This window comes from Apis dorsata, unplaced genomic scaffold, assembly GCF_000469605.1.
Source record: "Apis dorsata unplaced genomic scaffold, Apis dorsata 1.3 scaffold_79, whole genome shotgun sequence".
NCBI classification, from domain to species: Eukaryota; Metazoa; Arthropoda; class Insecta; order Hymenoptera; family Apidae; genus Apis; species Apis dorsata.
Window position 1 is genome coordinate 132,076 of NW_006263377.1, and position 5,748 is coordinate 137,823.

The 5,748-nt window shown below is 43.5% G+C and overlaps 1 protein-coding gene across 3 annotated transcripts in view; it reads right to left on the minus strand.

Moving 5' to 3' along the window:
- LOC102673141 (homeotic protein ultrabithorax) overlaps positions 1-5,748 on the minus strand; it is a 123,692-nt gene that overhangs the window by 17,984 nt on the left and 99,960 nt on the right. The gene's annotated exons all lie outside the window — the stretch shown is intronic.

Consider the following 5,748-nt stretch of genomic DNA (forward strand, 5'->3'; position numbering starts at 1 on the left):
CGCGCGAGCATTCCCGCCGCGCGAATTATCATTTTTCCGTGTGGACGTTCACCGTGCGGACCGTCTCGAAACATCGAGAGAGAAAGAACCGTTTGCATTTTTGCCCGGGAAACGTCGTAAATCCGATGCCACGACTTAACAACGTCGGAACGGCGAGAGTCGACTACACTATCGCGGAATATTTTTCTTCTGCTTCTTTTCCTCTCTCTTTCTCTCTTACTCGCTTCCATTTGCTTCCATCCTATCATGCCTCGTACTCTCCTCTCTTTTTCTCCTGTTCTCTCTCTCTCTCCATCTCGTCACGAAAAAATTCTAGCATCTATTCTCCGCTCACGTAGAACGTGACGAGAGGAGAGGAGAGGAGAGGAGAGATCCCCCTCCTCCCGTCAACTCTCCACCGCAGCCCGAAGGCCTTCACCCGTTGTTTCGGCCCGACACAAGAAGAGACGAGGAGATCCTCTCGTAATTGTAAACATTGGATTAATGCAAATGCGCGCTTAAAAGCTTAATTGCTTTTGATAAAGTATGGCGGTGCATTAAATTCAAATGCATGTAAATTAATTCAAATTTATGAGAAATAGGTGGACGCGGAGCACTTACAGGAAAAGAGGGAAAATAAAAATTAGTCCCCGCGGGGCCGGCCCCCGCGACGAGACTCTTTTTTTCATTCTATCCCTCACCTCTTATCCTCCCTTCCCTCGCGCCCTCGTGTCTGTCTCTCTCTCTCTCTCTCTCTCTCTCACTCTCTCGCTCTATTGCTCTTCGACCGTGCCGTGCCTCCCTCCACCCCGAGGAACAGCCCCACCATTCCCTCTTTTTCACGAACGCGCCATGTTGCCAGCCAGATTGGCCTTTATGTGCAGGTTTCGCCAATAAATTCCACCTTCAGCCTCTCGTCCGATACACGTCGAATTTTAACGCACCGCAGGATCGTTGCCATGTTGATTAACGATGTCAAAATCAACCAACCGCGTGCCACCACTTTCGGAAACGCGCGCGGCCTTTTGACTGTCGTGCGCAAGCATCGCGGTCGTTAGCAATGGGGCACACACGGTTGAAAAGGAGAAAAAAATAGGGACGGGAGAGGCAACGACCGGTTCGCGCCTAAATTCGAATTAAGCGACTCGGGGCGGAGCGGCTATCGAATAAGCACTTTCGACGCCTTGGCCAACAATATGAATTTCGAAGGAAAGACGAAGAATAATTTAATTTATTTTTTATATAAATTTGCGTTGCTTCTTTTACCTGATGTACTTTATTCAGCTTCTTGTTAACTAATAATAATGGATAACTAATGTTACGCGTAAAATGTAAAATTACGTTTTCGTTAAAAAAAAAATGTGATATATCTCGTTAAATGAATTCAAATGCATTATGTATGCATGTAAGAAGGTTCATGATCCGTTCAAATAAATAATTAAATAAGAAATAAAAGGTATATGTGTAAGAAGTCGCAAACGAGAATTGTTAGATCTAAACGAGCATCGCGGAAGAAACGTAAAGTACTTACATACGTCGTTATGTACGCGGCACGGAACGGTGTCGTATATCAAACGCGCAAACGCAGCCAGCGTTCCTAAACAAGCCCCCCCCCCCCCTACTTATTTGCAGCGACCTCGCGACAGAAGCTCAAATGTATAATACCAGGTTCGTTATTCGTCGTTGACAGCGACGCGAAGTTTGCTGCGCGAGTTACGTGCGCACGCATCGACGCGATGCGCAACCGGTCGACAGTTGAAAAAAAAAACCGAGGAGTGGAAGTGCATTTTAACGCGATCAAACTTATCGACGCGCTTTGTGGGTGCACGGTAGGAGGATCCGAATATCGAGGATCCTCTGTGGAAGGAGAAAGCCTCCGAAAAGCCAGTGACAATGGGGAAATCTTTGGCGCTGCGCGCCACTTCAGCCCACTGATAGATGCGCGAGTTCCATAACGGCGATAATGGTTGCTGGCCCATCAATTCCGGACCGGGCTTGATTAGATAGGCGCGTTTTATTGCGGCAAAAACTCAACTCTCTCTCGCCCCGTCGAAAACCAAACCGTAGCGGACACCCTCTTTCTCTCTCTCTCTCCTCCCTGCCTCCTGCCCTCGTGCAGCCCACACGCACGCACCATCACCAACCATCGGCCAACCGACACACCGGTGACGTCGCACCGACTTTATCGTAAATAAAATGGAATAGCGAAATACGAGAGCGAGGCGATATTTGCCGGTGCACAAGCGGCAAATACTCTTTCTCACCGCGGGGGTCGTATAAACCAACCGGAAGTATTGTTCTGTCCATGAGGCAGGTCCGATCAACGGTCAAGTGCTCTGAAGTTGCGCGTTACGTGTGTTGTATATTCCGTGTACGGGTCGAGGAGGAGGAGGACGCGAGGAAAGACAGACCGCAAATCCATTTTCGATAAAGCTAAAATAAGCAGATATAAATCGGAGGATATGGAGGGAGGGAGGGGAAGGTATGGGCGTGAATGGCATCGAATGAAAATCTATATTTTTCGGCGGAGCCGCCGTAGTGACAACTATTCCTGGAAATATAATACGCGATAAATAAATTGGACCGCGTCCACGAGAAAATGGAACGGGGATGAAATGTACGGATGACACGGTCGAAAAACACGCACGCCCGACATTTGCATTTTTCGTCGTCGTACGATTGACAGAACATCGTTACACGGATGGCTACGTTTTTCTTCGTAGAGATCGTAAATCCCGTTTTCGCATTTTTAGTTTAAACAAAAATACGTGGATATTTTTCCCTATTAATGTAAACATAGATACATTTTTATTCCAACTGGATTTTTTAACGATTGCTATTTTTTTATAACCCGATTAGAATCATTTAGAATATCCAATTTTTTTTTTTAATTTGTTCGTATTAATATTCGTATTAATATTTTCTGAAATCAGTTTAGTTTAATGAATTTTTATTTTTTTATTTTTTTTGTTATTTCTCGCATTTTCTTCGATTTTTATCAATACACGAAACATGTAAAGTTACACGAAATTTCCACGTCAAAATAAACATTACGGAAGAGAAACACGTTTAAGGCTTATCGTTGGATCGGGGAGATCGTATATCATAAACAAAACAAACGTTTCGTTCATCGCCGATTATCCGTGACTACGCAACTAATAATCGTGGTCGTCCAATTTTATTAACGTACAACTAAGATCAGTTTAATTCGCGCTACCGTTCGAGCGTCAATAACATCGCCGGTTATCTTAATGCATTAAGATTACGCGTGAAAGGCGGTGCTCGGTATTCGTAGTAGCGTCGAGGATAAGCAGCGAGTATAAACACGGGGATGCGCGTGCCATTCGCCATCGCGTTCGCGCGTAATTTGTAAAACTGAGCAAATTGCACCGGAACGATTTTATCTACCCGTTCAAAGATGAATCGATTCGAACGCGACACGCGAGCACGAAGATGTTTTTTTCTTTAAAGGACAAAAATGGAAATAGAGGAAATTGGAAATCGTAGAACAAACCCCTGTTTGAATTCAAAATTACGTTTGTCAACACGTGATCCCGTTTTATATTGCAATATTATACCGAATATTTCGAAGGAAATCAAATATCTTTACCGATATTTTTGGTAACATATTCTGAACGAAATTCTGCTCTAAATTTAGCCTTCATATATTTACTTTTCTTGTGTAAATACAATGTATTTTTACTGCTACTTCTAATATGTTTTACATATATTTTGGAATACACGTATTAATATAAAATGAGAGAGAAATTGTTTTATTCAAATCATTACTTACATATTGACAAATGTTGTCTATCTTAGAATTTAATTTTTGAAGTAAATTAAAATCTACTATATAATATATATGATTTTTTTCGTTTAAAACGATCTATATCGCTAAATTTACTTGGTTTTTCTTAACATCCTTTATATCTTGCAGACAACTCAATCGCTCGACTAAATAATTTTTCCGACCCACGATTTATCGAAGCGAGATCCTGTCTGTGCGAGAAAGTTAAGCTAAGTTTACCTTCGTTAAAGTTTGCCATCGCTGAAGTTTGCCCGCGAAAGATCGTAAAGCAAGAAAATTGTCTAGGAGAAAAGAAGGCATATAAAGAGAGAGAGGCGATGTAAAAAGTTGTTACGCATATCGCGCGTTTACGACTTATCTACAATTTCGCTCTTCTCGTTACAGTAACATCTTATGTTATAATCGGAGGGCGAAGGATATAGTAGGATCGCTCAAGGACGATCGGTACATTTATAGATTGATAATAGTAACATGCACGTGCTACTAGCGCATAAAGGTCGACGCGCAGGTAGTCATTAGACCGCCCCACGCCCAATACATTAAGTCGTTATGAAGATATCTTTAGCCTTTTCTCACCGACAGTAGGGTCTCTAAACACGTTCAGCCTCACTGGAATAATAGCCGGTATATAGCTACGTTATCTTCGAAGCAAACAAGGTGTTTTTATTCTTTTCGTTTCTTTTTCTTCCGCTCTAACTTTTTTTTTTTCCTTTGTTCCCCCTCTCTTTTTTTCTCTCTAACTCGATCGCTCGCTCTCGTTATTATCGTTTAAACGAACTTCATTCGATACGAACAAAGATGGGTATACGATATCACTTTCGCGATGTTGTTTCAAAGTATATACACTTAGGAACGTTAAAAATTATCGCGGAAGGAAATCGGATCACCTGTGGGTAATCGGTTTCTATTCATAGAACGAACCATCATCCTTTTTACTTGTGCCTCGAAGCTTCGGTTTAGTATGCACCATTATCCCGGTTAAACAGTTTTTAAGAAAGGAAAAAAAAAAAAAAAAAAAAAAAAAAAAAAAAAAAAAAAAAAAAAAAATCTTGGTAAACAGGATAATAATTTCGCGTGCACGGACGGTAAGTAAACGGTCTAAGAGAGAAAGGAAGGGAGCAAGTAAAGAAAAACTTGTTTAAAACTGATTCTGGGCATTATTTTCCATTTTCCTAAGTCCACTCCTACCACACCCGTCACTTTCACCCTCTCGCCGTCCCCCTCGCGTCGTCCACTAGGGACGACCAGTTTTATATCTGAAACGTCGCAAAATCCCTCGGTAAGACGTGAGCGAACAGCCCCCTCATGGCAATTACTCCCATCCCATCGTTTCACCCATTCCACACCGCCACCTCCTTGCTACCCTTGTATTGTATTCCTTCACCTTCCTCCTCCTTACCCCCTTTCTCTCCTTCGCTCACTTCCAATGGCCAAGTACGCGTACTGCCTAACTAAAAGTCCTTCTCGCAAATTGCCAGTTATTACCGACGTTACGTTTATCGATGCGGCGGTTGCGTTTACGCCGGGCCCGCCATTTCTTCCCTCCTTAACCCGCCCTCCACGCCTCTTCCTTCTCTCTCTCTCTCTCTCTCTCTATCTTTCCTTTCTTTTTTCTCTTTTTCTTTCCTCGTCGTCTCTCGGAGATTACCCCTCCTCTTCTCTCCACTTTTCGACATACCTTCCCTGCCTGTTTTTTACCGAAGTACCAACTCCCTCCCCCCACCCTCGTGCCCCCAGTCTTCTTTTTGATCCGCCTCGCACGAGTCCCCGGTGTCTGCGAATCCATCAACGAACACAGGTAGCTATTAATTCAAGAGGATTCGAAATCGTGGCTCGTTTCGCTCAAATTACGAGACCGCGACTTCCTACGGTGCCTCGTAAGCGGCATCCTGATTGGTGCGTTTAACACAACGAGGTTTCGGAAGTGGTAAGAGCGATTACGAGGGGGGGAGGGAGGGGGG